This window comes from Giraffa tippelskirchi, chromosome 4 (genome assembly GCF_054371585.1).
Source record: "Giraffa tippelskirchi isolate mGirTip1 chromosome 4, T2T-mGirTip1v1.2.pri, whole genome shotgun sequence".
In the NCBI taxonomy this organism is placed as follows: Eukaryota; Metazoa; Chordata; class Mammalia; order Artiodactyla; family Giraffidae; genus Giraffa; species Giraffa tippelskirchi.
The window spans coordinates 23617521-23629882 of record NC_137278.1 but is presented as its reverse complement, the minus strand read 5'-3'; the positions used below and the strand labels follow the sequence as shown (position 1 = coordinate 23629882).

At 43.2% G+C, this 12362-nt stretch overlaps 1 long non-coding RNA gene across 1 annotated transcript; it reads left to right on the top strand.

The window, feature by feature from the left end:
- The first annotated feature begins 9794 nt into the window (after nt 1–9794).
- On the top strand, nt 9795–10684 carry LOC145544400 (uncharacterized). Its single transcript, XR_014081401.1, has 3 exons — nt 9795–10073; nt 10197–10360; nt 10477–10684. It is a non-coding gene; the product is annotated as an uncharacterized LOC145544400 (long non-coding RNA).
- The last annotated feature ends 1678 nt before the right edge of the window (nt 10685–12362 follow it).

The window sequence follows — 12362 nt, the reverse complement described above, 5'->3', positions numbered from 1 at the left end:
AATCCACACAAACCAGTACCCCACGTGGGTGTGCTACCGGAACACTCCTGTCTGTGTTCGGTCTCAGGCTGAATCTTCACAACCAGTTCATTCCCCACTAAACACACAGGTGCCCAACAGAAGTGATGACAGAGCCATCATAACATGCATTCAGATCCAGGAGGCATGTGGTTTCAATATGCCCCGTTGTGCTCATGACATTGTGGTTGATACTTTATTGTCTGCCTTTCAACAGAATCCTTTCTCTCAAGGTCTGGCCAAGTGGCCGAAACCATACAAATTCAACTACATGTTGAATGTTTGTCCTCTGGCTTCTTTTTGGCTCCAGGAAAAAGGCTCTTACCTTGTTTTCTGTCTTGTGAAGTAGCATTAATGCCCACCTAAGACAGAAGCTGGGAACCATCCCAGACCTTGTCCTCATGTCCAATGATTAATTGGTGACCACGCACTGTAAATTCTACCTCCTTGACATTTTTCAGATGAGTCCAATATGCTTTAGCCCCATTGCAACATCCTGGCTCATTCACTTACCAGGCCCCTGCTCAGAATTTTGCAATAAATTTGGTTTACTGTCCTCCACTGGCTCCAATGTCTCCTCTGTTTCAGGCTAGCCTGTTCTAAAAACACAGCTATGAATATGTTTTTCTACAGCCTGACACTTTTCAATTAGTTCTCCATTCCCATACCAGTGGTTCTCAAACTTGACCATGCACCTGAGTCATCTGGAAGAGTTTCAAAAACACACACTGATGAGCCCATGCCTAGTTTCTGATACAATAGATCTAGGATCCAACCAGTCCATCTTAAAGGAAATCAGTCCTGAATGTTCATTGGAAGGACTGATGCTGAATCTGAAACTCCAATACTTTGGCCACCTGATGTGAAGAGCTGACTCATTTGAAAAGACCCTAATGATGGGAAAGGTTGAAGGTGGGAGGAGAAGGGGTGACAGAGGATAAGATGGTTGGATGGCATCACCGACTCAGTGGACATGAGTTTGAGTAAACTCTGGGAGTTGGTGATGGACAGGGAGACCTGGCATGCTACAGTCCATGATGTTGCAAAGAGCTGGATTCGACTGAGCGACTGAACTGAACTGAACTGAGATCTAGGATGGAGTCTGGGAACTTGCATTTGTAGCAATTTCCAGGTAATTCTGATGCTGCTATTCTAGGAACCACATTTTAAGTACCACTGGGGCTTCTGAGGTGGCGCAGTGGTAAAGAATCCACCTGCCAAGGCAGGAGATGTAGAAAATGTGGCTTCAATCCCTGAGTCGGGAAGATCCCCTGGAGTACGAAACCACTCCAGTTTTCTTGCCTGGAAAATTCCATGGACAGAAGGGTCTGGTAGACTACAGTCCACGGGGTTGCAAAGAGTCGGACACAACTGAGCTGCTGAGCATGCACGCACGCATAACCTACACACTAAGGTGTAAACCCCTTACCCAGGCTCTCAAGAGTCTCCACAGTCTGTACTCTGTATGGTTCTTTCATATTACTTCAAGTGATTCCAGGTGCATACATAGCCCTTATATTTGGGACCACCAAGGCCAAATATCCTTGTCAGACAGAGACCCTCTAGTTTGAGCACACAATCCAGGCTGTAGGTTGGAAGCCCACACCCTTACAAAGCAAGTGGTAGAAATGAGGCAGAATTCAATGGCGAACCAAAGGCTCAGCCACCCGGCAGGTGCTGACAAGCATTGACACCCAAGCTTCGTAGCTGTGCTTTGGCATTGATGCATCCCAAATGCTGTCTTCTCCTGATGCCTTTAAGCCATGTGGCAAAATAAACAGTGCAGTCAAATCATCATTTAAGCCAAACATAAACAAGATCTAAAACAGAATATGATGGACATGAGCCAAATGGAAAGGTAGTTTAAGGTTATGAAATCTGGCTTGGAAATCACATGTTGTCTGAACTTGTAAACATCAAAGAGCCAGACTGGAAAACTGTAATAATGCAATAATAATTAATAATAATAAAATCATGCCTTCCCCACTGTTACCCCAGGATATAAAATCATAAAAAGAAATTAAGATGTGATAGGGCCTATTAAGTCATTGATTCTGTCTCTCGAGAGGGGAGACAAGCACCATTTACAGAGTTGGAAAAACCTTGTCTTCCAAGGAGGACTCACAAGTGCCTCAAGAATAGAGGGAGGTTTGAAAGAGGCAAGATTGGAAAAATCCTGCTTACAAGCCATATAGCAACCTCCATGTCTTTTGCCTTTGGAGTTCTGGGTTGCTAATGATGGAAACAGGCCTATTCCCACTTCCTTGGAAGGAAAAGGGAAGCCCTAACCCCCCACCTAGAAAAGGAAATGGCAACACACTCCAGTATCCTTGCCTGGAAAATCCCAGGGACACAAGAGCCTGGTGGGCTACCGTCTATGGAGTTGCAGAGAGTCGGACCTGGCTTAGTGACTATGTGACGACAAATTCCCCACCCCCTCTCCCATCAACATCTCTCACTGGGTCATCAGCTGCCACACCCAGAAGGCTCATTTGACAAGACAGTGGCTGTGATCTTGAGTCCCACACAAGGAGTGTGGCTGGGGCAGCCGCCCCACCTTCCCCAGACACGGGAGTTACTCACCTCGAATAGCGCCAGAGAACTAGCTAGAATTTACTTTCAATATTTGGTGCATGTGCGTACATTTGCCTGTTTCTTTTCAGAATTCAAGATCAAGACAATTTGACAATAGAGTTAAGCATGTAACAAAGTATTCTCATGTAATGTGATGACAGTATTCAAATCATTCTTTTTAGATGAATTCCACCACCCCACCCCCCCACAAATGGAGTAAATGTTATCTTCATCTGTCTTAGGAATTATTTACTCCTCACACCCAAAACAATAGCAACAACAAAGGTCCCCATTGAGCAGATGGAATCACTTGATAGGCCTTTGAAATAGAACTGTTTGATGGAATTTATTTGGGATAAATATCTATCTTTTCCACTGTTATAACATATTTTCTTATATTGTCTCATCTATCATAAAGTGAACCCACTTGACTGAATTGGTGCTTTGCTGATCTGTGAGAGGTATTTCTGCCATGTTGTAGATTTGAGTAGGTCATATTTAAAAGCAGAGACATTACTTTGCCAACAAAGGTCCGTCTAGTCAAGGCTATGGTTTTTCCAGTGCTCATGTATGGATGTGAGATTTGGACGGTGAAGAAAGCTGAGCGCCGAAGAATTAATGCTTTTGAACTGTGGTGTTGGAGAAGACTCTTGAGAGTCCCTTGGACTGCAAGAAGATTCAACCAGTCCGTCCTAAAGGAGGTCAGTCCTGGGTGTTCATTGGAAGGACTGATGTTGAAGCTGAAACTCCAATACTTTGGCCACCTCAGGCGAAGAGTTGACTCATTGGAAAAGACCCTAATGCTGGGAAGGATTGGGGGCAGGAGGAGAAAGGGACGACAGAGGATGAGATGGCTGGATGGCATCACCAACTCGATGGACATGGGTTTGGGTAAACTCTGGGAGTCAGTGATGGACAGGGAGGCCTGGCGTGCTGCGATTCATGGGGTCGCAAAGAGTCAGACACGACTGAGCGACTGAACTGAACTAAGCAAAGATATTTATAGTATTTCAAATTCTCTGGAAACATCATAATCTCTGTTTAGAGAGGTGCCATTCAATATGGTAGTGACTGTGTTAGGGCGTGCTCAGCAGCCTCAGTCATGTCCGACTCTTTGAGACCCCATGGACTGTGGCCTGCCAGGCTCCTCTGTCCATGGGATTCTCCAGGCAAGAATACTGAAGTCGGTTGCCATGGTCTCCTCCAGGGCATCTTCCTGACCCAGGGATCAAACCTGTGTCTCCGGCGTTTTCTGTATCGCAGGTGGATTCTTAACCACTGAGTCACTGGGGAAGCCCTTGGTAGTGACTAGCCACACGTAACAATTTAAGCTTAAATTTAAAATTACTAAAATTAAGTCAAGTTGAGTGCAGTCCAAAATTTCAATAAAATAGGTGGTTAATTCACACAAACCACATATTAAATATTTCACAGTCATACACAGGTAGTGGCTACCATATTGGATTAACGAATACAGAAAGTTTCTATTTTCATAGAAAGCTCTATTCCACAGCCTTATTTTAGAAGTTTAACTTCTCCTGAAGCCTTTGTTATAAAGGTTTATTCATGACCCTGACCTCTCTCATCCCCCAGTCCTGCTCTCAGAATCACCCTCCATTACATTTTCTCATCCTCTGTTCAGCAAAGGCAGCTACGTCCCATGTGGGCTCATAGACTCTGGCTTGTCCAGCCCTGAGAACTGGCCTCCATCCTGGCAGAAAATAAAGAATAAATTCCTACTCAAGGTAATTAATAATTCAGAACCAGTCTCAAATTCCAACAGTCTAATTATTGGTGTCTGATCCCATTAGTGGTTGTGGAAGTCAAATCTCTTTTGTGCTCAGATACATTCCTGTCCCTTACCTGAATGTCCATCATCCTGTCAGCTCTGACCTCAGATAACTCCAAGCTGCAATTGATTGAAAATGACTCCACCTTTAGGCATACTCTTGGTGCCTTTGGCCTATCACTGGTCATGGACTCAGTGTCACATAGAAAAGTTGGGATTCATGCTATCAACGTCCATTAATTTCTCTCTTAACAACCCTAAAAAGTGAAAGTGTTAGTCATTCAGTCATTATCAGACTCTTTGTGACCCATGGACTGTTGCCTGCCAGTCTCCTCTGTCCATGGAATTTTCCAGGTTAGAATGCTGGAGTGAGTAGCCATTCGCTTCTCCAGGGGACCTTCCCAGTCCAGGGATTGAACACAGGTTTCTTGCATTGCAGGCAGCTTCTCTACCATCTGAGCCACTAGGGAAGCCCCTCAACAGCCCTGTATCTGCTCAAATTAGAACATGGTATAGTAGAAAGGACACCCCCAGTCATGGAATTCTGGATCCATATTTCCTCTGACTCAGGGAACTTGGTCAAACTATAGAACATCTCTGAGCCTCCCTTTCCTCACTTATGGGAATAATAATAACACAATCATGAGTTTGTGGTGAGGTTTATATGGCATAAGGATGTTAAACAGTTAGTTCAGTGGTGAGTTTATAGATATCCAGACACTCAGGGCAGTAATTCCCTTTTGATGTTTTTCTTTAGAAATTTTTGAATTAGTGGTAATAAAATAATGAAGGCAGTCACTTTTTTTTTAAAGCCGTTAAAAGACTACCGCTCTTTAAAGTAGCTATTTAATTAACTCTTGGTTTTGTTTATATTACTACAAATAATCTGTGTTATCCATGCTCTGCAAAGTTAATTGTTCAGAACAAATGGGTGTCACTTGAAATCTTACAGGCAAAGTGATCCCTTAAAAGGCCAGCACTTTCAGTGCTGACTTTAAATTAGAGACACACGTTTTCTCTGCCCAAGTGAGATTTCCAATCACTAAGTTATTCTTGTTCCAAACTTACCCACAAGTACAAAAGCAAGGTCAGGTAGCAAAGCATGGTGGGTAAAGAGCGTTGGCTCTGGAGCCAACTGCCTGAAACAGAATGTTGACTTGGATTTGTCCTAGCTGAGGAGTCAATGAATTAACACCCTGGAACAGTATCTGGCCCGTGACAAGGGCTTTCTCTCTAAGTCTATGTATCAATAAGAAATTATCCTAAGATTCCAAAGACCCTGGCGCACTCACCTGAAATATTATGATCATTGGGTAAAGTGTGGGAATTCTAGCAATTCCACTAATAGTGGTAAGATGTATTGATCACTCACCTGGGCCAGGCCCTGTGCTAAGTACTTTGAAGTGAAAACTAGTGAAAGTGTTAGTCGCTTAGTTGTGTCTGACTCTTTGCAGCCCCAGGGACTGTAGCCTGCCAGGCTCCTCTGTCCATGGAATTCTCCAAGCAAGAATACTGGAGTAGGTAGCCATTCCCTTCTCCTGGGGATCTTCCCGTCCCAGGGGTTGAACCTGGGTCTTGTGAATTGCAGGCAGATTCTTTACCGTCTCATACATGATTTCATTTCATTATTTATTCTTCAAACTATGAGCCCTTGGGCAAAACCAGAATTCGGTACAGGAAGATCTAACTCCCAAACCCAGACTCTTCACGCCAGTGTGTTTCTACCTCTCCAGATAAGCAGGCTGTGAAGAGGGAAGTCTGCTGGTTTCAACCTGACCTACTGGGCTCAGGTCTTCGGTCCACAGCTCTAGTTTAAGACCCACAAAGGCAGGCACCCTGTGTTACTCAAAGAAGGAGAGAAGGAAAGCTGGTGGGCTTGAAAAGCCCTTCTTGGCCCCGCCTGGCATCAGGTGTTTTGGAGTGTGTACCTTCCAGGCTCACCTGGCACTAGATGCCAGGTTAGGGTTTTCAACTGAATTTGCTCAATCTGGATTCTGTTATTTTACTTATGCATGTAGAGCTTTCTGCCTTTTGAAACAAAACCACTGGTAAACAACCAGCATCACTTATCAAGCATCCAAATTCCTGGCCAGTTGCCTGGGTGAAGCAAGACCACCAGTTCAGAAGGGGATCCTCAGCATCCTGACGTGCAGTGGTCACAAGACTCCTGCACCCAACATTTCGTGAGCAGTGGGGGTTCTCAAAATCCAGGACTTTAAAGTGTGCAAGTACCCCAGAACACTCTTGTTGACCAGCCTCTACTGTGACTTCCCTGAGGCCTTATACTTGTTTGTTTCAGTAAGAGTAGTTCCTACTCTCTCCCACTCTAATCCTTTGCATTTACAACCATTTATCCCCAAGAATGACTATAGCTTAAGCCATCTCACCAACTTTGTGTTTCTCACTATCTCTAGAACAAATATTTGGAATCCTTGTTATGTGGAGAATAATAAAGGCTGCCTGGCATAGTGAAGGGAAAGTGAAAGTGACAGTGGCTCAGTCGTGTCCGACTCTTTGCAACCCCACTGACTATGCAGTCCATGGAATTCTCTAGGCAAGAATACTGGAGTGGCTAGCCTTTCCCTTCTCCAGGGGATCTTCCCAACCCAAGGATTGAACCCAGTTCTCCCACATTGCAGGCAGATTCTTTACCAGCTGAGCCACAAGCGGAGCCCATTATTAACGCAACATCAGTCAGACCTGGGTCTGCATTCCAGCTCCAGCAGTTATTGGACAAGTAACTCAGTGGCTCTAGGAGTCAGCTTCCTTCCATGTTACATAGGAGGGCAAGAGTGTTATAACATCCTCTGGACAGACCTTAACTGACAAAAGTAACGAATAAGAAGACTTGTAAAGATTGAAGAATCTGAGGGTCTCCTTGTGATTGCTGATCATAGATATGATGCTGACTCTGTACATGGCTGTGAATGAACCTCTAGGTGGCCCTATCTTTGTAGATTCTGACCCTTGAGTCTCACCAAGTCACCACATCCTCAATCCCTTACCATTCTACAGGGATGTGGACCCTCATTATCCAGAGAGCTGCCCCTTTCTAGCACATAAACCTAAAACCACTAAAGCAATATATGTTTATACACATACATCTCATTTAACAAGCTTACATGTGATTTCTCAATAATATCCAGGTCTGTAATAAGTTTTAATGGACCAGAGGTTAAAAGCTGTATAATGTTTCGATCAGTCATGTCCAACTGTTTTCGACCCCATGGACTGTAGCCTGCCAGGCTCCTCCATCCACGGGATTTTCCAGGCAAGAATACTGGAGTGGGTTGCCATTTCCTTCTCCAGGGGATCTTCCCAACCCAGGGATCGAACCCAGGTCTCCTGCACTGCAGGCAGACTCTTTACCGTCTGAGCCACCAGGGAAGCTCATTTATAGACAAAAACAAAGGAAATCTACATAACCACCAAGAAGGGGTAGACAACATTCAAAAAGGAGGCAGAGGAAACACCAAAAAAAGAGACAACATTGTGGGATCATAAGTGCCAGGGTAGGAGGTAGGCAGATCTCACAACTGCCCTGCACACACTACCCACCTCCACTCCTACTCTGACCAAGATGAAAATATGCAGCAGCCCAGTGAAACAATGGGTGGTGTGACCACTGCCAGGCAGATACAACACATGGTGTGTTCAGGTTATAAGGGTCCTTTGAGTTTCTTAAGTTCAAATTCTCATAGTTCAGATGAACAAAATAAGACACAAGAAGGTCCACAAACTCTTTTCCTCCCTCCAAAATAAAATCTCAGAACTGGACAAATTTGGTTCAATACCTTCCGCTAGCTGTGCATAATGAAGATGGTGGTGAGCTATCTGACATGTGTTAAGTGCTTGTGAATGGTCAGGCTCTGTTCTACAAGTCTTAATTCATTTACAATTCAAAACCTCTCTTGAAGGTAGAGGCGATTCAGTCCTATTTTCCTGAGAAGGAAAGTGCTGTAGTCAGTCAGTTCAGTCACTCAGTCGTCTCCGACTCTCTGTGACCCCATGGACTGCAGCATGCCAGGCTTTCTTGTCCATCACCAACTCCCAGAGCTTACTCAAACTCATGTCCATCACGTCAGTGATGCCATCCAACCATCTCATCCTCTGTCGTCCCCTTCTCCTCCCGCCTTCAATCTCTCCCAGCATCAGGGTCTTTTCCAATGAGTCGGTTCTTCACATCAGGTGGCCAAAATATTGGAGTTTCAGCTTCAGCATCAGTCCTTCCAATGAATATTCAGGACTGGTTTCCTTTAGGATGGACTGGTTAGATCTCCTTGCAGTCCAAGGGGAGTCTTCTCCAACATCACAGTTCAAAAGAATCAATTCTTCGGCACTCAGCTCAACTCACCATGGTAACAGAGCTGAGAAGTGATGGGGCTTGGAGAGGATGTGTGTCGATTGTTAGGCTGACTTCCATCAAAAATTTTAGAACAGCGATGATATTTCCACTTTTGTTTTCTGGATCCATTTCTATGACACATCTGGTTCCCTAAAGATAACAGATAAATGACAGGTCAGTGTATTATCTTCTAGTACCTTGCACTGATAATTCCTCTCATCAAGCCAAACATTGGTGTTGCTTCTCTCCAGGGGTGAGTTGTTGACTTTGCCCAATGCCGTTGGAGCAGCAACAGTTCAGTTCAATCTGAAACTATTGTTTTCCTGTTTAATTCAATAGCCATTAATTCTCTGACTTTACTCCTTAATCCCTGAACATCTGTTTCTTCAAATGCCTGTGTTCAGCTCATTGGTGGGTTTGTTGACTTCTGTTAAGCCTCTACTTCTTATATTCTGTCTTAATGCTAAAATCTTTTAAAGCAAATGATAACCAGAGTTTTTACCTGAATTTTTTTAAAACATTTTTATTTACTTTTTATTAAAATTATGCATATTTAAATCATATGATGCAGTTACACATTTACACACATATGTCATGATTTATATTTATATGTATATATATACATATATATGTAATATATCGTGTAACAATTACACTGAAAGGTGATTACTAGAGTCAAGCTAGTTATTTCCAAAAGGCATACTTACCATTTGGTTGTGTGTGGTTAAGAGCACCTGATTTCACTCTCTTAGTGAATTTCTAGTATAAGTGTAAAAATTTGATAATCCTCAATGTTGGCAAGGTTAAGTGTGACTATTTACACTCATATTCTGATAACATTATACATTTTAGAAAATTATATTACAGCATGTTGTAAAAGTCACCAAAGTAATCATGTTCTTATGTCACTTTTTCTTTTCTAAAAAGATTTATTAAAGATAGAATTTAGTAAAAACTTTATTTAAATTTTAAATGCTCTCCAAACAAAACATGCTGCTCAGTCATGTCCGACTCTTTGTGACCTCACAGACTGTAGCCCACCAGGTTCCTCTGTTCAAGGGGTTCTCCAGACAAGAATACTGGAATGGGTAGATAGTCCCTTCTCCAGGGATCTTCCCAACCCAGGGATTGAACCTGGGTCTCCTGCATTGTTGGCAGATTCTCTTGCTGTCTGAGCCACCAGGGAAGCCCAAACAGAAGATGGCCATCCATATATTTGAATATTGTGCAGTCATCAAAAATAGTAATTATGACAACTTTAAAATATTTCTCATATGACATTAACAAAAAAAATCAAGACACTAAATTCATCTTTTACCATGTCTAGAGTTCTGTAAAGGTATATATGTAAGCATCCAAGAGATGAACACTTTCACAGAAAAATCATTTTAAAAATTGTACTAGAGAATGAGATGCAATTCTTTCAATTCAAAACATGTCTTTTATATTTTTAACTTATTTAATCCAAAGGTCAGTTATCCCTATATTATGTTGCTATGGACTCTTTCCTGGGTCTCCAGGAGGATTCCAAGCTTCCCTCCAGGAGTTGCTGTCCAAGAAGCCAAGGATCAGGGTTTCATACATATGAGCCCAGTATGCCTCGCTGGACCACCCATCTCGCTGCACCACCCCAGGTAACTTTCTGATCATTTTTAAAGCAAATCCCAAAGATTGCAACAGGTGAAGCTGCAAGGTAAGTGTTATTTTGGACTTCTTAAAATTAAAAAAGTCCCAAATAATCTTACTTTAGATGGCCTCAGTACTCGAGGTGGAAGGCACTGATACATTACATGTCCTCTGGAAGACAACACACTCATTCAACATTTTGGAGCCAGCAAAACTGATTTGGGCCGCCTCAGAGTATGATGTCAGCCGTCACTGCAGATGATTCAGACTTGAGGATGGAGCTCTGGCTACTCTTTGACCCAAGAACAATAAATAGCGATTAATTGAGGCAATTGATTTGCCAGTCATTGGACCAACTGGAAACTGGGATCCAGCAGAATAATTTGGTACGTATTTCAGCGTAAGTTAAACTCTCAGAGGTGTCTGCTCTCGCCTAACTGATAACTCATGCTCTTTGAAATTCAACCGCATGGGTAACTTTCCAAGCATAGAACCTTCCCCTGGACTGTTATTCACTAGCTTGTCAATCAGATGTTCAACCTTCCTTTAAAGTTTAAGCCTTATTAACCTACACACTGGATCTGACTGGTGATAGGCCACTCCAGACAATGGAAACCACTCCCAGGTTCCAAATCCTCTCGTCCTGGTTCAGCTCCCCACAAATTCCCTGGAAAGGATGAAAGAATCACTCACATGTCTGGTCCATCGAATACAGGCAGTGAGAGGACGATGTTTTTTTTTTTAAAAAAAAAGATCATAGAGGCCCTGCTGATTGAGACATCTTGGAGGAAAACCAGCTCTACTCCAAACCAAACTCTGCCTGGAGCAGGCAAGTGTGCCCAGCTCGGCCTTCAGAGGCTCTGCCGGGGTCTTGCTGTGCACGCCATATGCAAGATCCCAACCAAACGTAGAGTTGGCAAAGGTCCTCATTTCAGAGACAGATATGCCAGGGTTGCCCAGATACTGGTAGAAAGTCAGCTCCAGAGTTGGGTGTGCCTAGTCGAGAAGATTCTAGCTGGAAAGTCAGTGACATTATTAGTGGAGGCAGCTTGGATATCAAAAATATGGTCTTTACGACTGAGGCAGGGCAAGGAGGCAATCCTGGGCCCCCAGGAATCCCAACGTCCTTTGATTTCTTTCTTTTGTTCCATGACAGCAGAACATCACCTTGTTCTGAACAGTTTTTTCCGTGAGTTTCCCAGAGTCTTGGCACCTCTGTCACTTTCCACAAACGCCAGCTTAAAAATAAAATAATGTACACACCCATGATGAGTGGAAACTGACTGGAAGAAACTGAGACTCCTGGTGTCACAGGCATGAAATAGACAAAGGAGGGTCCATGTTTCATCTCCCAGAGCAGTGCTGCCTTTCAGCGCAAGGTGCAGATGGTGGAGAGGAAGGGAGTTTGGAGATTCACTGCGTTGTCTGGACGTTTATTTTACTGGTTTTTCAGAAATATCAGAATCATCTGCTCAGACCTCCAGTTCCACCAGCTCCCCCAGCTGAGGCCCTGCCTGTCCCTCTGCCCATATGACAGAGGTCCCTATGCCTTGGGGAGAAGCTCATGTAGTTCCTAACTGTAGAAAACCTCCACAACTGCTGATAACTGAGTCAAAAATTACACAGTGAATCCTTGTTTAACACTGTTCCCCAAAAGTCATGGGGCTGAGTAAATACTCAAAAATCTACATTTTTATCAGTCAAAAAAAGCTGGTTTCATTCTCTGAATCTCTGCTAAAGGCATCATAGTGGTTTATATTTTAGAGAAAACCAGCAAAAAATGTTATATTTGCTGTTTCAAGAAACGTTTCAGAGAGGCTGTTGTTAGTTTCTCTATGTTACCTCCCTTTACTTTCTCAGGGAAATGGTGAAAATAAATCAGAATAACATGAAGACTGTTATTCAGTTAGTGTATACTGAAGGTACAACAGCTATTACAGACTTTTTCAAAAAGAAGATTATGAGAAGAGGAAGAAAAAAAATTCCAAGTCTGCTCATGTTGTTAGTTTA